Below are 21,956 nucleotides of genomic sequence, written 5' to 3' on the forward strand. Positions count from 1 at the left end.
GTCGAGCGGGGTTTTGGCTGCTTGTTAAACTGTAGATTCACGGGAATCTTTCCCGTGGGGCTCTGGCTAGGGCCTCTGAGGTTGGGCCTGAGAAATGGGCTTAACAGCTGTGGAAGGGATCCCTCTCAGCTAAGTGGGAACCCTGGTTCCTCTGTGGGCATAAGGGCACTTTGGACAAGTGGGAAGGGAGAGCCTGTGACTTGTGAAGGTCTGTGACTTAACCGCCCTCCTGGTCCTGATGATCCCTTCAGCCTGTGTCCTTTGTCCCTCCCAGTGGTGACTCAGAGGAGTGCTTTTTTGCTCACCCATCCTGGGTGTCTCTGAAACAGGACTGATTTTTTTTTTTTTTTTTTGCTGCCAACTCTGGGGCACCACCCTGGGTTGTGGGAAGCAGTGAGTGGTGGGGGGTGCTCATGATGAGGTTGTGACACCTACCTTCTGAGGAACCTGTTTTCTTTTTTAAAAAAAAATTATTATTTTTTAATCCTCACGCGAGGACATGCTTAGAGAGAGGAAAGGGGGTGGGGTGGCGGTGGAGACAGAGATAGAAACCCCGTCAGTTGCCCTCCGCAGGTGCCCAGACCAGGGATCCAACCTGCCACCCAGGTATGTGCCCTGACCGGTAATGGAACCGCAACCTGCAGCCAGTCTGGCCCAGGGAGGACACCCCCTTTCTTAGGCGGGCTTTGGCTTCTTGGTGCCAACACGGACAGGTGGATAAAGTGGACCTTCAGGGGTGCAGGTGGTGGGAGAAATGGGGGGGGCCCTGAGCTCCCGCCTCTGGACCCCCTCGGAGCTTAAGGCCTCGGGGAGACAGCGGGTGTCCACCCCAGCGTCCCTCATCTTGGCAGGAGGGCGGCGGTCCTCGGTTATGGATCCTTCTAGAAATGGGCAGGTCTGGGGCAGGAACAGCTGAGAGTTTGCTCGAAAGCGCTTCCCTGGGGCGGGGCCGCACCTGGCGCGCGAACACGTGCGCGGCTGAGAAGCAGGCTGGGGGTGGGTTCCCGGTCCCCGCGGGGTCCCCGCGCCGCCTCGCGCCGACCCGGCAGGCCGGCCGTGCGGGGCGCGTGCGGTCACCGTCCCGGGGGACTCGAGCGGGCGGAGCTCCGGGCCCCCCCTCGCCGCCGGCCGCCCCGGGCCGGGCGCGCTGGGCGGGACCCCGGCCGCCAGCGGGGGGCGCCTGCGGCCGCGCCGCCGTCCCGCCCGCACAGCCGGAGCCCGCCCGCGTCGGTGCGCGCTGCCGCGGGGCGGCGGGGACTCGGGGCCGCGGCCGGAGCCGGAGCGGCGGGCAGGTGAGCGCGCGGGGCCGCGGGGAGGGGGCGCCCCGCCGGCCGCCCGAGCGCGCGGCGGGGTGGGGGTGGGGGTGGGGAGGGCCCGCGATGCGCCCGCCGGCTCCTCCGGCCTGCGCCATGGGGGTGTCGGTGGGGGTGGGGTGCCCGAGGGCTCCGAGCCGCGGGCCGCAGGGCTCCCCTGGGTGGAGGGCTGGGCCGACCCCTCCCTGGGCTGCTTTCCCAGGCCCGAGAGGGGGGACAGCGGTGAGATGCCGGCCCACCGGGCCCCCAGTCCCGCCCCCCTCCATTCCTGTGCCTGGCCGAGGTCTGGGGCGGCCTGGCAGATGCCCCCTCGCTCAGCCCTCCGCCGCCCCCCGCCCCACCCTCGCGTGGGAATGTGCCTAGGTCGGGTCCCCGCGGGCAGGAACAGGGGCCCAGGGCCACTGTCCTGACCGCAAGACAGACCTGGTGGGGGGACACAGCTGCGTCCCCCTGCGCCCTGCACCCTGTTGGCCTCTGGGAAAGACCTGTGGCTTAGGACGGCGCAGGGGGCAGCTTTGTCCCCGACGTTGACGAGGGGGAGTCCCTGGAGGGTCGGTATACAGCTGACCCTTGGACAGCAGGGGTTTGAACAGCTAGGGTCCACTTATGTGGGGATATTTGAATAAATACACTGTCAGGCCACCGGATCCCCGGGTTTTGGGTCCCTGTATTGAATCAACCGCAGATGGAAATGGTGTGTTGTTTTTTTCTGTATGTGTTTTTTAAAATATATTTTTATTGATTTCAGAGAGAGGAAGGGAGAGGGAGAGGGAGAGAGAAACGTCAGTGAGAGAGAGTCATTGATCCGCCGCCTCCTGCACGCCCCCAACTGGGGATTGAGCCCGCAGCCCGGGCATGTGCCCTGACCGGAATCGAACCTCGGTCGCCTGGATCCTAGGCTGATGCAGGACAGCTGAGCCACGCCGGCCCGGCGGAAATGATGTTGTCTGTCCCTGTGGTTGGGCTCTGCTGATGCAGAGCTCCAGCTGTATGCTTTTTTCTGTCTGCACTGTCGTTCGAGGCCACTTTAGAAGAGGCACTTGAGCATCCTTGGATTTGGTATTGGGAGGGGGCCTGGAACCAACCCCCATGGTTGCCAGAGAGTACTGTATGTACTTAAGTTCTGGGGGACTCAAAAGTTATAGGTGGATTTTTCACTGTGTAGGGGAGGGCACCCGTAGCACCCTCCCCCCTTGTTTAAGGGTCAACTGTAGTTTGTTTCAAGTAAAAATAGCTCAAGGGGAGAAGCCTCAGTGAGGGCAAGACTGGGGCTTGGGTTTGGAAGCAATCTACCCACAGTCAACAAAGAGCAGGACCTGTCACCAGGTAAAGGGGGTGTGTGGATGGGATAGTGGGCAGACTTTTGCCCCTGACTTGGATCCCCACTGGGGGAACCCCGGACTTAACATTCACATGAAGGAAATGGGCAAAGGTGGTAACTGAGCCTGGTTAAAGGTGGGATGTGTGGCCTGGAGGTGTCCTCTCCTGGCTTATACCTTGAGTCCCCACTCTCAAAGGCCAGGAACTCGTGTTCTGAGTCCCAGAGCTGAGTGCTTGGGCCCCATTACTAGAAGTAGAGCCTTTAAGGCAGCGCTGGGGAACATCCGGCCCACAGGCTATATATGGCCTGCGAAATCATTTGGTCTGGCCCTGCCAAGGCAACCACAGGCAGGACTTGAAATTCAATAAATCTAGGAGCTTTTTTCATAGCTAATTTTTAAGTTGATAATTTTATATGGCCCTTGAATGATGTTATAAATATCCAGATGGCCCTTGGCAGAAAAAAAGGTTCCCCACCCCTGCTAAGGTAAGGACCACAGGTGCCCTCTGTGGTTGGGCGGTGCCTCAAATGGCCAGGTCTTAGGTTTGGGGCCCTCATCGCTTGCTGAAACCTGGTCCAGAGTGATGCTCAACGGGTGTGAATGAATGAATGAATGACCCACAGGTCTGCAGTGGTCTCAGGCACCAGGCTTAGGGGACTGGGCAGGCAGGGGCTTTGAGAGCTGAGATGAAGGCGCTCTGGTATTTAGTCACTGTTTTTACATGTGGGCAGGTGCCCTTGTAGGAGAGGGAAGCTTGTCCACTGTGGACCTGGTACAGAGGAGCCCCACAGGAGTGGCCTGCTGTGCCTGGGGACCAGAGGTGACAGCCCCACACATGGAAAGTTGATCCCTAGGGAGTCTTTTGGAGCTGCCCCCACTCCCCAAAGATTGAATGCTCAGGATCCTCAGATGCTGGGTCCTCTTTCCTCAGCCTCAAGCTTTTGAGAGTGGGTGCTCTTGGGAGCCCTGGTTTCTGAGGCCAGGTGGCTTACAGAGCCAAGGCATGCCCCTTGTATCAGTTGATCCTGTGAGTCAGGGCTGGAAGGATGAGCCCACTTACTGGTGGGAAAGCTGAGATCATCAGAGGTCTGGAGCTGGGACCAGGGTGTGGCCTCCTGGCCTTCCCGGGGTTCTGGAAGGTCCCTGAGAGTATACATTGGGAGCTGACTCCACCTTAGCAGGTGGAGTCTCAAGTGGACCCATTAGATCCTCTCCCAAGGGCAAAACACACTGCCTGCCCACCTCCCTGCCCATGTCTCCCCTCCTCCTGTTCCTGTCCCATACCCGGGGAGCTCTGGGCTTTGCTGCTGACCCCACCTCTGGGGTCCCCTTTCTCTGTAGTTGGGCACAAAGGGATTGCTGATGGGTGATAGTGGCTTATGTTGGCTCCAGCAATGGAGCCTGAGTGGCCAGCCTGTGCCTGGGCGCGAGGCAAGGAGTTAGGTGTGGTCCTGCCTTTCTGAGCCCATTGGCCAATACGAGAGACAAAGTGGCTGCACCTTGACCCCAAACACCCATGGAGGGAGGTCCATACACGGCAGGCCAGTCTGCTGTGGGCACTGGAGGAGATGGGACAGGGAGGAGTCCCTATTGGGACATCTTTGGGGAGTTTGTTGATAGATCGTTTCCTCATTTACTCACACTTTCTGTATTTTCAAAATTGTCTACAGTTGGGAAGAAAAGCAAAACTTTATTTTTTGTTTGTTTTGGAAAAGTTTCAAGAGCAGCTCTGCTGGTTTCACACTTGGCATTGGGTTTGCTGGGGGGTCGAGAGGCTGGCGTAAACTTCTGAATTTAATAGGGTGGCCTGTGGGAAGGTCCTGGGGTTTTGAGTTATTTCAGTACCAATTATCCTCAAATCCTAGCAGAACATCTGGACCTTGGGCACAGGGGCTACCTGTTGGCATGTCCCCTCTCCCTGCACATCCACCGGCATCTGGCTCAGCGCGAGCTGTCAGAGAGCTATCTGATGGAGCTGGCTGGTGGGTGGACGGGAGCCAGGGGGTGGCAGCCCCTCTCTAGAGGGAGATCAGGCCAGGGTGAAGACAGCAAGGTTGGCGGGAGCCTCCAGGCCCCGAGCCACCCCCATTTGGGAACCAAAGAGAGTGGTTTCCTGAGCTGATGCACCGGGCCTGGATAGGAATCCTGGGCGCCGAGAGGAGGGGACAGCCCCCTATTCCTGTGGATCCTCACTGGGGAGGCTGAGTTTGGGGCCTCAGCTGACAGGCTCCTCCTCATCTTTGCACATGCTACTGTGTGATTCCCCCCCCCGCCCCCAGTCCTGAGTCCTTTCTGTTCCCTTCATGAGAGCTCCATTCCCTCCTCCTCTAGCGCTTGCTGTTCCTTCCTCCTGTAAACCCTTCCCTCCAGTGCAACCCCATCATGTATCTTAGGACCTGCTCAGCCCCTTCTTGGACAGCTGACCTCAGAGGCCCCTGTCAGTGCGGGTGGTCTGTAGTCAGGGACGTGGCCTGGGGCCCTTCCAACTTCAGAATCTGGTTCTGAGGCAGGTGCCCTCCTTTGCTTTTCAGACATGGACATTTGGGCCTGGATGGTCACTTTACGAGGGGAAAAAGAGAGGCATGAGTTGCTGCCTCCCAGCCTGCACGGCCCTCTCTGTCCCCAGCTGTGTACAGGGGCTAGTGGGCGCCCTGCAGGGTGGGGTGGTGGGCGCTGGGCCAGGCGCGGGGAGCTGGCAGCCCGCCTGTGTGCACAGGAGGCCACTCCTTCAGCTAATGACCACCTGCTGCGTGAGTGGCTGTGCGCAGACGTCCAGCTGTTTGCAGAAGGAGCGCTGTTTTCAATTATTAACAAAGGCTATTATTTGCGAGGTCTTATGTCTGGAGGACAGGAACTTGGGCTCTGGAGGGAACCGCCTAGGCTTGAGTCCCAGCTCAACACTCTCTAGTATGACTTTGGACAAGTGCTTCAGCCTCTCTGAGCTTCAGTTTCTTGTGTGTAAAATGGAAACACTAAGAATACTTATCTCAGAGGCATGGAACAGTTCCAGATAAAGGGAGACCAAGAGACATGACAACCAAATGCAGTCTGTGGACTTAGCCTGAAAGACGTTGTATAAAGGACGTTATTGGGACAGTTGATGAAATTGGATTGTAGATCAAAGTATTGTGTCAATATTAAATCACCTGATAACTATTTATATGGGTCCTTGTTCTTAGGAAAGAGGCACTGAAGTATTTACGGGTACAGTATAAGTACCCCACTCACAAATATGAAAGAGAAATATATGGACAGATTATAAAGTGAGGCAAAATGGTACAAATAGGCAAATCTGAATAAAAAGTATCGGAGCATTCTTTGTATTTTCCTGAAAATTTGAAGTTATTTCAAAATACAAAGTTTTGAAAGAATGGTTCCCCCAGTAAAAAATTAATAAAACAATGCCCATCTAATGGTGTGAATTAAGCGACATTAATTCATGTTATTTAGGACAGTGCCCGCCCTCAGTGACAATTAGTTGTCATTGTTACTGTTGCTTTTGTCTCGTGTGGGCAAAGTGTGTCTAATCTCATTGTCACAATAACCGTTGTAATTTTTCCACTTTATAGATGACACAGTAGAATCCCAGAGAGGTTAAGGGTTTGCGCAGGGCCACACAGCAGTGAGTCCGGAGCACTGAGAGAACGGCTTAAAATTTTGGATTGCCTGCATCTGAAACCATGAGATTTTACATGGAAACCCAGATTTCTTGTTTTCTTGCTTACTCAGAAAGCCTGCAGCAGTGGCCACATCCCTGCATGGCAGCAATAAAGGGGGGACCCCAGAATCTTTTTTGAAGTGGCCAGCTAACATATTGCTGCTGTACATTTTTCCAGGTGACTTTTAAAATCATGATAAGAAAAAATATTGCGCATCCTAATTTTCTTGCTGTTGCCTAAGGAAGTTCCATCTGTCCTGCTTGCCCAGGCTTTGTATGCGGAGTTGTGGGGGTTCGCAGACAGATACAGGCTCGCCCCAGCACTTGGTACATGCAGAGCCTGGTGATTTTCTCTGTCCCCAGTTGCTGGTCATTTCAGTTGTTTCAGTATTTTTGCAGTCAGAGCACTGCGCTAAGGAGCCGGTAGTGCAGACTTTGTACTTGTTGGGGGTCCTTTCTGTAGGGTAAATGAAGAAGGGCCCATTTCTCCACGTCATGGGGCCCTCAGACTGGACTTGGGTTTGTGGTCTGGCTGAGTCAGGGGCCTGGAGGTCCGAGGCACCAAGAGCCCTCCTCCTCCCCAGTAAACTGCCTTGCGGTCGGAGGGTGAGCTGGGGAGGCTCGCAGGAGAGGGCTCTGCCAGGAGAGGGGTTAGGATGCCGTGCCCAGGCTGGTACTAGAAGCCATTAAGCTCCTGTGGGGGAGGTGGGAGAGGGGGAGGTGGGGCAGAGGAGGAGGTGGCCTCTGCTCCATGCTGGGAGGTGATGGTGGGGCCTGGGGTGGCCTCTGCCAATCATGCTGGGTGTTCAGGTTGGGGACAGGCATGGGGAGCTATCCCCCCATTCCAATGGGGAGCAGGTTGACCGTGGCTGTGTTGTTACCAGCTCTGAGACCTGGGTAAGTCACCTTCCCCTTCAGGGCCACACGTTCGTCATCTGTAGGAAGGGGCTGAAAAGGACCCTGTGAGGATATGAGGCTCGGATGAGACAACAGATGCCGGAGCTCTTACAGTGACAATGTTTCGACATTTCACTGTGGAAAAATTAAACATACACGAAGGGAGACGGAAGAGCGTGACCACCCCCATGCACCCGTCCCTTAGCTGCGTGGTCTCTGGCTCTTGGCCAACCTCGAGTCATCTCTGGTCCCACACAAGTCCCGTGTGGCTCTCTCTGCTGAAGCTATAGGATCTGTTCCTGAAACTCTTCTTTAGATTGTGACTGTCCATTCAGTGTTCAGATTTCCAATGGTTTTAAAACCTTGTTCTACGTATTTTCTGTTTCTTAAAGTGAGGCTCCAAGCGCGGTCTCCGTCCTGAGATGGCTTCATCTGCTTCAGGCCTCCTTGCAGCCATAGGAGCCATGGCCGTTCATTCTGTCTCTCCTGCCACCTCCATGCTGGGACGTCGGGTCCCTTTCCTGTAGTGAGCCCCTATCCTGTGCGATGCGTTCCTGTCCCCCGAACCACCTGTGAATTGGTGCTTGTATCGGGAGGCTTGCTCTAGTTCAGTTTTGACTTTTTCTCGCACAAGAGCACATTGCAGGTGGGGTTGCAGACTTCGGGGACGCTGGCCTTGCCTGGTTGCATTTTTGTGGGTCATTCTGGCAGGGACTGATGTTCAGTGGCTTAAGGTAGCAGTATTTTTAGTTATTGTGAAATCGTTCCATTTCCACCTGGTTACATGCTGCTGAGTCTGGTTTTGGGTAGAGAACTACCAGTCTCAGGCCATGGTTTATTCTGTTATTGTTCACTTACACGGCAGTGTATTTCATTCGAGAACTGGAAAACCGCCATCAACAAGACCAGTATGCAAGTAAAACTGCAAAATCTGAATCTTGTGAACCTTGTGAAAACTCCGAAGATTTGGAGTATATTCTTCCAGATTTTCTTGCATGCAAAAAAAGCCATATCTGCACACATCTGTGATGCTGAATGACAGAGAAGGCCCTTCGCTGCTGTTCCCGGGCAGGGCAGCTCCCCCCAGGACCTGCAGGGCGGGCCGGGGCTTCCTCCCTGCCCCTGCTCCTCCGCAGCTCGCTCGGCTGGGTGTGGGGAAGGACAGGCGTCCGCTGGTGTCGCCCAGCTGCCAAGTTTTTCAAAGGAAACAAGGCCTTTGGGTTGGCAGAGCAGTTGCTTTCACATCTGTTCCTTTAGGATTCTCTGCTGTTATTCAACACACGCCTGACCCCGGCTGCCCCTTTCCTTAGACACAGCACTGCTGCCCAGGCTTGGCCGAGGCGGGGGCCATGGGGGCCATGGCGGCCAGCCCCCTGCCCCCCGGAGGGCTGTACCAACACAGCACAGGGCTGGTCATCCCTCTTCTCTGGCACTGGAACTGGGGCAAGCAGCCATCACACAGATTTATTTCTACATGGGGGAGGGGGGAGTGGCTGTGGGGTGCTGAGGTGGTTAGCAAAGGTGCTGTTTATTTAGCACACACATTTATGTGGAGTGGCTTTGCGGTGTACCCCAGCACCCCTTAGCACCCCCTGATTAGGAGTCCTAAGGCCCTTCTTCCATCCTGTAACTTGTACCTGACCCAAGTGACCCAAGTTCTGCTCTGGAAACCCAGTTTCCTGCCTGCTAACAGATGGGGTGAACCTGAGCACCTTCACATGTTCCCGGCTGGGAAGGGAAGGGACCCCGGCACATCCCTAAGCCCTGAAGGCCGAGGCAAGTTGATACATGGGAATTACCCCCACCCCCACTGTGAAAAATCAGGCTGGAACCAACCACAAGGCTGAGCTTGCCTCCGAGAGGCCCCTGGGTGGGGAGAGCTCGAGGGGATGCAAGCCGCTGGCCATGCAGATGGGTTCTTTGTTTCCACTGGGTTCTCACTGGGAGAGTACACTCTCCCAGTGTGGATCAATTTGGCAGAAATGTCACGAGGGTGTCTTGAGTATCTGTGCTGGAGAGAGGTGACCCTCATTCACTCCTGAGCAGATGACAGAATGAGTCAGTCCAGTCTGGACGGGGGCTGGGGGACCCACTGCCGTGGATGGCAGGTTGGTGCTGGCTTTGGCAGGAGGCCCCGGTTTCTCACCACGCGTGTCCTCACCACATGGTGGTGGCCTTCTCCACACTGGCTGATCCAGGAGGTAGCAGGGGGAGGCTCGATGATGATCGTGACCTCAGAAGTCCCACATGTGTTTCTGCAACACTTGTTGTCATCTAGGTCATGTGGGAGGGGACTGTGCAGGGGCGTGACGGCAGGAGGCCAGGGTCATCGGAGGCTGCCTTGGAGGCTGACTGCCACAGTGGCCCCAGCTCCTGTCCCACCAGCTGATGACTGAGAGCATCTCCCCACGTAGTTGAAACAAAAGTTCCAGAATTGCGTCTCACTAGACCACTATGAGTCACATCCCCATTCCTCAGTGGACACTGTGGGGCCGGCTTCCCATAGGAACAGGGAGCTGTCACCAGAGTAGGAGGGTCACAGTGTATATCCTCTATGGAGAGGCCCGTGGCCTCTATGGCCCAGAGGAGGTCATGACTGGGCACTGGGGAAGGCTTCCTGGAAGAGGTTGCATTTGCACTTGTCTGGGCAGGATGAATAGCATTTTCACCATTCCAGGTGGAAGAGAGGCATGGAAGGGTCAGGGACATTGGATGGAAAGATAAGTTGGGCCTGGTGTTGGGGGTCAGGAGAAGGAGCCAGAATTTGGCTCAGGAGGCATAGTGAAGCCACAGAGGGTCTTTGACCAGGGGAAGCATGTGGTATAGCCAGGAGCTAGGGTTTGGAACTGAGAGAACACCCTCTGTCTGGCCTCCCTTGCCTACCAGCTTTAATTGAGCACTTACTATGTGCCTTACACACATCTCTCACTTAACCCTCACAGCCTCCCAAGGAGCTGGAGGACACTCTCCTCACTTTTACAGGTGGGCTCCCTGAGCTGCCAAGATCATGTAACTTGGCCAAAGTCATTCAGTGGGGGCTCTCGCTCCAGTGCTCTCAGCCTCTTCATTCCCCTGGGCTGAGGGGCTGGGTTGGGAGTGAAACCCCTTGCTGGGCACTGCTGTGGTGTAGTGAGCCCCTGGACTCTCCCAAAGGGCAAGAAAGAGATGAGGTGAGGCAGTATAGATGGTTACTTTCCTGCTCATGCCCCCTCCCAGAAGCCTGCCTGGAGTTCACAGTGCGCTGCGATGCTTGTAGGCTTTCTTCCTAAGAAGCGCTCGACTTCTGAGTTTGTTGAATGGGGCCAAGCTGCTGTTCTGCGCTCCACGTATTTGTCCCTTGGCCACCTGGTACCCTTTCCTGCCTTGTTTATGCTGGAGTTCTGTTTCTTCCTGCCCAGTTTCACTCCCTACACCTGTGGCTCCCATGCACCAGTCAGGGATTGTCCGGGCCATCGTGTGTCCCCTCCTCCAGGGAGTTCCCAAACCTTCCCAGATGGATGAAATGTCTGTCCCCTGAGCTGTAATTATGGGTCTGGCGTCATGAGGGCCTCCCCAGATCTCTGTGCCAAGCCATTGGTCCACATCGTAACCTGGACATCGGGGTGTGTCCAAGTCAACATTTCTGTCCCCAGCACCTGAGGGGTCCCACCCACAGGGAGGAGGCCAGGTGTTGCAGAGTGGGCCAGGAAAGGGCAAGGCTGTGCTGTGTGCCCTGGCGCTGTGAGAGAGCTGAAACCAGTCTTCTCTGCCTGATGCTTGAGAGCCTGAGGTTGCCCCTCCTTTGGGGAAGTGGTTGAGAGCCCAGGACATAGTCAGGCCTGAGTTTGAATCCTGGCTCTGCCTTTTCTTAGCTGTGTGTGCTTGCGCAAGTGAGGGGCCTCTCGGACTCTCAGTTTCCTCTTCTGTAGAAGGGAGATAACAGCAAGACCCTCTTCATGGGTCCTATGGGAGAGTTACATGAGGCTGTATTTACGTGCTGATCACAGGACACATTAGCCTGTGTGTCAGGCTCTTGCCACCAGGACCGTGCAGTTGGTACCAGGCGTGGCCTGGCTGGGGGAGCAGCAGGTCAGCAGGGAAGAGTCTGACCACTGCCTCCTCTGAGGATAGAGCTGGAAGGGAGGCCTGGGGAGGGCGGGAGGTGTCAGCTGGAACATCGGGCTCCGTTCCCCACTTTGTTTCCTGCGAGGATAAAAGGTAGAAAATGATCCAGCACCCCAGTCACATGCCCAGAGGGCTCCCGAGGACTGGGAGGTGCTGCCTCCTCTGTCTCAGGAGGTCTCCGCTCACTGCTTCCCAGCCCCTCCTACTCTGCTGCCTGGCCACTGAGCCCCCCATGATCCCAATGGGGAAACTGAGGCCTGGCAAAGCAGAAGGGGAGCTGGGGTGTGATTCCTGGCCTTGTGGGGCCCAAGGCTGCCTGGGTTCTCTGGGGGCTCTGGCTGTTTGGAATAGGGCCTGGCCCCAGCGGGGGCAGATGTGATGTGGAGAGCTGGCGGGCTGGGCTGGAGACTGGACCTCTCAGAGACAGCAGATGAAGACCCCACTATGTGGGTGGGGAAACTGAGGCCCGGGGCCTGTGTGTGAGTGGTGGAGCCAGTGCGAGGCTCGGTGCCAGGCTGCTTTCGCCTCTAATTGCTCATTAAGGACACGTTCCCTCCCTGCCTCCCCCTGCTGTCTCGACGTCTAATGGAGGTTTTGGTGCTTGTTTTATTTTCACTTTTTGAAAATTGTTCCAGCTTAAAGCTTCCAATTTCCATGAAGTCATTGGAGCCAGGAGCCTGGTCTGACAGCTCCCCACACTACTGCTGAAGGGCTCCGCTGCGGCTAGGAGGGGGCCCCCATGCACCCCTCGAGGCGCTGAGCTAAGGCTCTGCTTCCCCCGCCATCGAGCAGGAAGTTGTGGGTCCCAAATGTGACTCACTCTCATTAGGTAGCCGGGGAAGGAGCCTGCACATGTGTGAGCCTGGATGCTGGCTGGCGAGGGGCAGGCGAGGGCTGGGCCACCTCCGAGCCGGCTCAGACCCTGGCCCAGCTGCCCAGGGGCCCTGGAGGAGAGCCAGGTAAAGTAGGGTGTGGGGAATGGTGGCGTCTGTCCTAGCGGCTGGGCCTAAGGAGACTGCTGGACACCAGCCCCAGCAGGCAGGCCTGGCCGGGCAGTGGACAGACAGGGTCTGGGCGTGGGCTAGGGGAGGCTCTCAGGGCCTCCTGGGCAGACAGCCGGGTGGGGTGGCTCCCAACCTGTCACCGGCTTTTGCAGCTGACAGGAAGGTGCCGTTACACCGCGGTGTCGTTCATCTGGCCCGTCCCCCCCCCGGACTCTGTGGACTGCAGACTGGGAGCCCACATCTCCTCCAAGGCTGTAATTTTACATGTACAAGTACAGTTTACTCTTCTCAGTGGCTACAGATGAGCGAGGGAAGGGCGATTGAATTTATTTTATTAGGTTAAAAAAATAAACAAAAAGGCCAACCTCTGGAAGTGATTCATGCTGAGACAGAGGAGCAGGCTGCCTGAGGGAAGTAGACTAGCCTCCCGTCCATCCAGCCCCTCCCAGCCCATGGCCTGGGACCAGCGGGGACATTGCGAGTGGGTCCTTCCGGACCTTTCCACACGCGCGCTCAGCAAACACCTGCGACAGACGCGGAGAAGCAGGAGCCTCTCCCCTGTCACCACATGGAGTTCGGCACAGCTGGCACCGGAGGCTTCCTCTGTGGCCGGCCCTGGGGACAGCGGCGGGGGCGGAAGCAGAGGGCCTAGCGGGCTCCGAGCGACAGGGCCCTGGCCCCAAGGCCTGGGCAGGCGCGGTGTCTGGGCCGGCCCCGCCTGGAAGGGCTGTGACTGTGGGCTGTCACCAGCTCTGTCTGCCACCGAGCGCAGCCGGATGATGTGAGGGGCGACTAGACCAGCCTCCTAGAGTGGGGACCTGCTGGCTGCAGCCTCGGGGGGAGCGTGTTTAAGATTTGTTAGCTGTTCACTTGAATGTGTTTCTGAAGGAAAAATTCGTAGATGGGACCTTGAATCTGGGACTTGGTGAGCGTCTGCCTGGGCCAGGCTAAGGCAGATCCTCAGATGCAGTGAGAGGCAGAGAGGAAGTGCGGGGCGCAGGCTGGGCAGGAAGTGCGGGGTCCGGGGCGCGGCCTTGGGGGGCCTTTTTGGCACCTCCACGCTGCCCAGGCTGCAGGTCTCCCGCCTCCGGCCGGGCCCTGGGCTTTCTGGGGATTTCCTGTGGCTCCGGGTGTGGTGCGGGTGTGGAGCAGAGGAGAGGCTCCGGGATTGTTCCGGATTCTTGGCCTCAGAGGGAAGGTGCAGACTTTGGGGGGAAGAGTCTCCCACGGTATTCTGTGGAAAAGAAGTGGCCATTTTCTGGGCTAGCGGGTGCAAGGTGGTCGCCTCTGTGCCAGGAGGGGGTCTGGGGAGAGAGACTCCCTGTGGGCGGTGAGCAGTGGGGCGGGGCAGGGGTGGGGTCTCCACACAGGCCTAGGGCTCCTTGAGAGGAGACAAAGGTCCAGCTTGATGTCGCTTTGGGGATGTGAACCCCTCTTTCCAGTTTAACTATTGCTTTAACCCAGTCCTGCCTCCCCCACCACCCTGTAGGTATGGTAGATGACTTATGTCCCCAGTTCACAGAGAAGACAGAGCCCCAGTGGGGCACTGTCCTGTCCTGGCCAGGGGTTCCTAGGGGTGTCCACCCACACACACGTCTCCTGAGAGCTGCCACATTTGAGGTGGGGATACTGTGCCTGCCTGGAGAGGCTGGGTGTGTGGGGGTGGCCCTCACTGGTGGAGTGAGGACTTGAGCCCCGGGCCTGGCCCTGTCCGCACCCGCGTGGGGTGGCTGGGGCTGTCCGGGCCCTGCATGCTTGGGCCTGGGCTCAAGTCTGGCCTCGGCTGGGAGGCAGATGATCGGCCCTTTGGATTTCCCATAACTTCTCATTCCCCCACCACCAGGGTTCATCGAGGGGTGGCCGATGCCGTCCCTCAGGGCTGTCCCTCATCTGCCCCCTTCTGTCCTGGAGGAAGGGGGTGCGGGGCACTTTCACACTGAGCTGATGGCAGCTCTGCTCTTAGACAACAGTGCTTAACCGACCGGGGCGTTCCAGGCTTCTGAGGGAGCAGGCAGTGTGGCCACACAGGGTGCCTGTGTCAGAGTGGCCGAGTCAGGCCTTTTGTGGGTCGGGGCTCAGGGTGGGAGGAGGTGCTGACAGTGTACTTTGGGGTGTTTACTCTGCTTAAAAGGACCTACAGAGCCGAGAGCTGGGAGTTCATGAGGGCTGGGTTGCAGGAGTGAATGATGCCCCCCGTCTGAACAGCCAGAGGAGCAGGGGACTTCAGGAGGTCCTGGGGTCCAGCCCCCTGCCAGGCAGAGCCGACGACGCTGGTGGCAGCCGGGCCCCGCTCTGCCTCCCCTCAGCAGTGTGAGATGAGCAAGGGCTGACCGAGTTTCTCACATCTACGCGATGGGTTGCGCACGGTGCCCTGTGGGACAGGTGCTGGTGGGACTAGAGGTGATGCAGCACTGCCCCTGGCACAGGGGCCACCGACCTAGGGGAGGTGGCTGTCATCGCTGTCGTGGCTGCGTGGGGCTCTGCTCTGCCCCATCCTGCTTTGGGTGGGAGGGTAGACATGTCCGGGGAGGGAACCTGGGAGGGGAGAGCGGGCAGGGCTGAGTGAGGGGCCCCTCTGACTGCCTGCGCCTCCAGGCTAATTATTGTTCCTCAGTTTTCTCATCTGTAGGCTAGCAGTGCCCAGGCAGGTTTCTGGGAAAGTTAAAGTCATGAAAAGCATGTCCCTGGCATCTGAGGCCAGCAGGCTCAGGCCTAGAGTTTCTGTGGCAGTGGCCGGAGCCCTCCCACTGGCCCCTCCTCTGCCCCATGGCCCTCTGCCCCCTCCTAGCCCACTCGCCTACCTGTGGCTCCTGCCACCCTGGCCCCCAAGGTTGGTGGCAGCATGCCCACCCGATAGCCATCAGCATCCAGCTCCACCTGCCGGGGCCCATGGGTTCCACAACTGGCCACGTCATGGCTTGGCATTGCCCAATCCTGGGCACACACCTGAGTGCAGAAGCAGCTCCCAGTCCTGCTCCCCTGTTCCCATTCGACTCACCCCCACCCTGGAAGCTGGGTGGGTGTTGGTGGGGTGGATGGTGAGCCTTGGGCCACCAGTGGGCTCAGCTCCTCTTTGGTGACCCTTCTCCCATAACACCTGGGACCGACCTTTGTCCTGCCATCTGCTGACCTCTTTGACAGGTCTATTTCACAGGTGTGTTTTGAGCACCGACCAAGTGCTGTGCTGGGGAGATAAACCTGAGCCAACCTATTGTTAAGATGGACAGGATGGCTGACCTCGGGCCTCGGAGGAGAGGCTTTGGAGTTCCGGGTTTCCTCTAACATGCTCACCTGCTCAGCTTCTCCTGTCTGGTGTCATGCTGAATCCCTTCTCCTGGCTTCTGGGGCCTTCCCCCTCCAATCCTATCCCTGCGGCCTCTCGTGCACTCTGGACCAGGCCCTGACTTGGTCAGCAGACCAGCTTGCCCCTCTCCTGCCTTGGTCCACGCTCTCCTCACTTGGTTTGTGTCACCCACATGAGGGCTCCCCTTCAGAGTCCTCGAGCTCAGGAGAAGGGGGGCCCAGGTGCAGCTGCTCCTGTGACATACACCTGGCACCCTCCCCCCGTTAGTTCTGTGCTGAGGCCCCCTCTTGCTGGTGCCAGGGCTGGGGGACACAGGGATACCCTGCTTTGTCCACCCTCCACTTCATGCCTCAGTCTGCACCCTCCCCACACTGACCGATGGAAGGAATTCCCCTGCAGTGTGCTTGGGGGAAAAGAAGCATATTGAGGTCTTTGTTGCCGGTACCCCAGTTCTCAGCCATGTTCCTGGCCCCCAAGGCCACCTCCTCTGGCTTCCTGCTGGGCCCGGCTGGAGGTGACAGGGGCAGGGAGGTGGCACTTGGGGTTGGCAGCGTGGCAGGCCTACCTTTTGAGGAGCATAAGGCCCCCAGGGGGTACATGCTGTAGGCGGCGTCAGCACTCAGACTTCAGGACCAGAGTCCCTGATGGCGGCCTCTCTGTCTCCCAGGCCCTCTCGCTACCTCAGGGACCTTTCCTGCCCCTCAGAAGTGGCTCAGTCTCACTACCTCAGGGCGGTGGTTTCTGGCGTCACTGAGCAGCTGAGAGGGTGAGGTCCAGGATCCCAGGGTATAGCTTCTCTGCACAGATGGGGACCTGAGGCCCAGAGGGCTCCACAGCCCAGGGCTTGTGTGAGTTTTCCTGGGTGGAGCAGTGAGGAGGCACACTTTCCCAGGTCTCTTTAAGGCTGGGGGGTGTGGACCAGGGACCAGTCGTTCCCTCCCCCCAGCTTTAGTCTCCCCATATCTGTAGTAGGCGGGCTGACTCCCCCCCCCTTTTTTTTGTTAACCCTGACCCAAGAATATTTTTTCCATTGATTTTTAGAGAGAGTGGAAGGGAAAGAGGGAAGGGGAGAGAGAGAAACATCAGTGTGAGAGAGAGACAGTGATTAGTTGCCTCCTGCACGCCCAACGGGCTGGGGAATCCAACCTGCACCCCAGGTGTGTGCCCTTGACTGGCAGTCAAACCTGTGACCCTTCCGTGCTCGGGCTGATGCTCCATCCCCTGAGCCGCAGCAGCCAGGGCTGGGCTGGTTTCTTCTTGCTCATCCCCAGGCCTGTCCCTGCTTCTGGCCTCCCATGCCTGTCTCCCTGGGCCCCGGGCTGGGGGAGGAGGAGCCCTTTGAAGTTTGGTGCAGGTGCTGCTTTAACGTGGGACCCAGGCTCACAGGGAGGTGTCCTCTTCTGAAACAACCAGACTCCCTGGAGCCACTGCCAGGCAGGGGTGGGGGTGGGCAGCTCTTCTGCATTCCTTTGTCAGGCCCCACTTTCTGGGAAAGGGGGCAAGGGAAGAGACATGCCTTTTGGGGGCTGGCAGGAAGTGAGACTGAGCCCCCTGGGACTTGAAGCATGTCCCCAGTGCCTATTGGTCAAGGTTTCTCTGGCTGCCCACCCCTCATCTTCAGAGCCAGCTGGGGTGATGGCATTTCTTGTGTGCCAGGCTCTGTGTGAAGCCCTGAGCACTAGGTAGCATTACCAGTCTATTCTGTGAGTGAAGAAACTGAGGCCCAGAGAGGTTAATGAACCTGCCCCAGGTCACACAGTTCCTCTGATGAACTGGGGTCCGTACTTCTTTGAACTTGGAGCCTACGCTCTTAACCAATAGGCTTTCCTGCCTGCTCTCCTGCCCTGTCTGGCATTTTTTCCTCACATGGCTCATTTATTATTCATGTCTTCACTCCACCCAACATGAGCTCTGCAAGGGACTCCGCATATGTCTTGGTTGTCCTGGCATCAGCACCGCCCTGGGTACCTGGCATGGGCATGTGCCCAGTGAGCACCTGTTGGCCGTTTCCCTGTGGCAGAAACAGCACAGCAAGGTCAAGGTTGGGCCCCCACGGTGGGCAGTTTCCTGATTTATGAGGAGTTTTTATAGCCCTGAGGTCATTTTATTGCCAGAACAGGCTGAGGAGCGGGGTGTGTTTTCATCTCCATCGCTCAGGTGAGAAACAGCGCTGAGAGGCAAGTGACCTGCCAAAGCTCATGCAGACAGGACTGGGGACGCCAGGGTTGGGGCCCAGACGCTGACTGTCATAGCTGGGGGCTGTATTTGACCTGGTCTGTTGAGTTTGGGATATGAGTGTCCCCTGTGGGCCAGGTGGTGTTGGATCCTGGAAGCAGGACAGTGCATGGCCAGACCTCAGCCTTGGGGGTGGTGCCACCTCGCCAGGCAGTGGCAGGCCAGGTCCCCTGTGCTGCGGTGGGAGGGGCAGGCTCTGCGCATCCAAATTTGGTGGGTATCCTGTGGCCTTCCCGGAGGAGGTGGCAGCTGAGCTTGGCTCCAAAGAGGGGGCAGGAGTCTGCCAGGCAGAGAGAGTTTGGGGGTGGGGAGGTAGGCAGTGCTTTCAGGCTGTTGGAGCCTGGAGGTTGAAGGGTGGGGCTTGTTTGGGGAACCGAAATAAGTTGAATCATGCAGCCCCAAAGAAGGCCTTGGGGAGCCCTGGAGGAGTTTTTTGGCCAGGGGGTAAGCAGGACTGGGCTGGGTGTTCTTGGGGTCCTGGGCAGGTGTGGGGAGCCCTGGTAGACTATCCCAGGGGGCGGGGCTTGGGCTTGGGGGACATGAGGATGCTGTGGACTGAGACTCCATCACGGCACTTTGCGTGCTCAGCACAACCCTGGCTCCAGAAAGCCGAGGTTTGTGGAAGGAGGGAGTGAATGACCCGAGATGGGGTCCTTGGTTCCAGGGCTAGCTGTAGGGGGGCCTCTCAAGCCCCTTTGTGGGTGCCGCTCTGGAAGCTGGGCTGTGGTTTTGGGGGGGGGGGGTTCGGCTGAGGCTGCTTCCCTGCAGAAGGGTTCTTCCAGGCTCTAGGCTGGGATCCACCAGGCAGCACCCCCTGTCCCTCACATGCCCCTTTGTCTCAGGTGCTCAGGAAGCTGTGGGGAAGTTGGGTCTCAGCCCCTTGGATTAGGCCTGGGGACTGGTGGCTGGCTCTGCAGGAGCCAAACTGGAACCTCTGGGCTAAGCAGTGGCCACAGGCATAGTGATGCCTCGCTGGGCTCCGGGAATGGCCAGGGGAAGCCAAGGACCCCAGCATGGCCTGCAGAGTCCTGGGTGGGGGCGCCTTGCCCACTGACCTCCCAGTGGTCAGCTTCTCTGCTAACCTGAATGGGAAGGGCCCTCATAGACGCTGGAAGAATCAGGCCCGTGGGGGTGGTGTGAGGTGCAGAGCTGAGGCTGTCCCCTGACAGCACGGGGCTCTGGCCCCTGCACTGCTTTGCCCATGGCAGGTGGGGAGATCGAGGCAGGGGGCCACCTCCCTGCATTGCATGGGAGAGGCAGGAAGTGGGACAGGAGGCTCTTCTCCTGGTCAGTATTTAGAGCTCTTTCCTGATTGCTCTTCTCCAGGGCAGATTGCCACCCGAACTGACAACTACCCGAAGGCAGGGGCTGTCTCCCCAGGCGTCCCCTCACCCCTACCCTGGAGGCCAAGCTCAGGGCTGGTCCCCACCCCTGTGTATCCATCCAGCCCAACCCAGGGTCAGGTGGATAGGGAGGAGTGGGGGCCTCAGACTGAGGGAGCTCCCAGGCTGTCAGAGAGGGGGAGGGTAGTAGCCTCTCTGAGCCACAGTTGCCCAGGAAGTCAAAGTCAGCAATTTCCAAAGAGGGTTCATTGGGGACTTAATGCAAAAAGATTCCCTTGAACCCAAAAGACTGGGAAATGTTTAGCTGTGTTTAATTCAAGAAGTCCCTTTCTTGCAGGACTTGTCAGAGCCTTTGATTTGCTAATATGCTCAGGGGTTCTTTAAAGGAAGAGAACCCTAACTTGCACTGCCTGTGACAGAAACTGGTGTGGGCGTGTGGCCACGTGTGTATAGCTTTTCAGGGCCCAGCCCCTGGGCAGAGCATATCTCAGGAAAGCAGAGGCAGAGTTAAGAGCGAGCCTGGGCCTTGGAGTGGAGCAGGTCTAGATTTGAATCTCAGCTCTACTGCTTCCCAGCAAGGGGACTTTGGACAAGTAGGTTAATTGTTCCCCTGGCTGGAAGTAGAGTGAGAGCAGCCCCCTCCCTGCCCTGGGGTTCAGGATGGAAGGACCTTGCCCCAGGCCCTTCCCAGCTCTGCTCACTTCCCAGAGCTTCTCAGAGGCTGACAGTCCCACTTCGTGGAGGTTCCAGGTGCCAGCCTGGATGCTTTTCTGCCCTCTTTGTCCCTTCAGTTGGGTGTTAATGCTTTCAACATAACAGAGCTGGAGGGCTTGGGGTGGGGACCGCATGCCACCAGGAGTTCTCTCTGGCTCAGATCAACATTCCTACCAACCCCTGACCCCAGTTCCCTTGAGGCCTAACCGGGCACTTAATGGGGGTGTCAGCCTGTGTTGCTGCTCATGGCCCCAGAAAGCAGTCCCGAGGTGCTGACCATTGCTCTCGCCACCCCCAGAGGCCAGGCCACTCTCAGGGTAGAGTGGGGGCCAGGGCTGCTTGACCCTCCAGCGCTGAGGCTCAGGGCAGGGTTGGGTGGAGCAGAAGGGGCATGTTCCGGGCACACTGCCAGCCCGATAATTCTTGTCCTCTTGACTTGAGTCCTTTGCACCAGGGGCCACCTCAGTGCTCTGCCCGCACCACGTCATTGAATCCTCGCACAGCCCTGTGTGGTCAGAATGTCATTCTTCGTTTTTTTTCAATTGGGAATCTGAGGCACAGAGAGGGCAAATGACTTCCTCAAGGTCATGCAGCTTCGACATCACCTAGATTTGTTTTCTTTTTAAAAAAACTTTCATGTATTTTTATGTATACACACATATGTGTATATGCCAACACACATGCTAGGAACACATCTTTCCATGTTAACATTATTACACTGTCACTTTAATCATCAATCGCCTTATATTGTCCTGTGAGTTTTTCTACTAGTGTCTTTATTTTTTACTTTATTTTAAAAACCACTTTATTGAGGTATGGTTGACATATCAAAAGCTGTACATGTTCAATTTAATGTAGACAATTTCCTAAGTTTGGAGATGAGTGCACACGGTGAAACCATCCCTGCCGTCTATGCCATAAACCTTTCATCACCTACAAAAGTTTTCTTTCACTCTGTTGTTATTTTTGTGATAACATAAAATCTGCCCTCTTAGAAAAAATTTTAAAGTATATAATACAGTATTAACTATAGACACTATGTATACAGTAGATCTTGTTTTTTCTATTAAAAAATCTTTTTAAAAAATCACACAAGCTACATTATGACAACAGAAACAAACTGAAGATGAAGAGAAGGAAGATTTGTTCACTCTACCAAAGCAGCGGTTTTGTTTTTGCGGTGTCCTGGTCCCATCCCTCTCCCAGGCACTCCTGTTGCCATGTGGGCTTTTTAGGGGTTCCCTGAGACAGGGTGGCTCTAGCTGCCGCGCCCTTTCTGACAGCTGCGCAGTAGTTCATTGTAGGGATGTATCCTGATTTATTTCACCGGCTTCTGACTGATAGACACGTTGTTTTCTGTCTTTTGCTATTACAAATAATGATGCAGTGAATAATTTCACACTCGCAAATGTATGTAGGATAAATCCCTTGAAGTAGACTTGCTGGCCAAAGGTCTGTGTGTACGTTTGCGGCTTGGTAGATATGACTTAACTGCCTTTCGCAGGGGTGGCGCTGGATCACATTCCCGTCGGGGTGAATGAGGTGCCTGTCGCTGCCCAGCCTGGCCAACACGGACAGATCCATGAAACGCTTTGATCTTTGCCAGTCGGATGTGTAAAAGTGGCTTTCCATGGTGGTTTTAATTTGCCTTTTTCTTATTTTGGGTGTGTGTGGCCTCAGCTTCTTTCCAGATTAAGAGCCATTTGTATTGCCTTTCTGTGAATTTTCCGTTCATACCCTTCTCCCGTTTTTCTGTTGGGTTATTGGCCTTTTTCTTTTTGACTTTTTTTGTAGGAGCTCTTTAGATACGAAGGAGATTAACTCCTCGTGATAAGAGTTTCAAATGCTTTCCAAATCTCTCATCTTTTGGTTTTGCTTTTGAAGTTTTTCCTATGTAGAAAACTTTTAAAAACGTAATTGTATTTATCAGCCTTTCCATTCACGACAGCATTACGTGAGGATTCCTCTGTGGTTTCTGCGCTCTGGCAGCCACCAGATGAGAGTGGTGAGTCCTGCTCCTCTGTCTCCTTGGCCACAGGCCCCTGGCGTGGCACCTCCTGCT

At 56.7% G+C, this 21,956-nt stretch overlaps 1 protein-coding gene across 1 annotated transcript in view; it reads left to right on the top strand.

Moving 5' to 3' along the window:
• The first annotated feature begins 1,255 nt into the window (after window positions 1-1,255).
• Window positions 1,256-21,956, top strand: part of ADCY7 (adenylate cyclase 7) — a 52,575-nt gene continuing 31,874 nt past the window's right edge. The window contains exon 1 of the mRNA XM_087827117.1: window positions 1,256-1,292. The gene's annotated coding sequence lies outside the window, so the exon portion shown is untranslated. The remainder of the gene's footprint in view (window positions 1,293-21,956) is intronic.

This window comes from Miniopterus natalensis, chromosome 18 (assembly GCF_054644295.1).
Source record: "Miniopterus natalensis isolate mMinNat1 chromosome 18, mMinNat1.hap1, whole genome shotgun sequence".
Lineage (NCBI taxonomy): Eukaryota > Metazoa > Chordata > Mammalia > Chiroptera > Miniopteridae > Miniopterus > Miniopterus natalensis.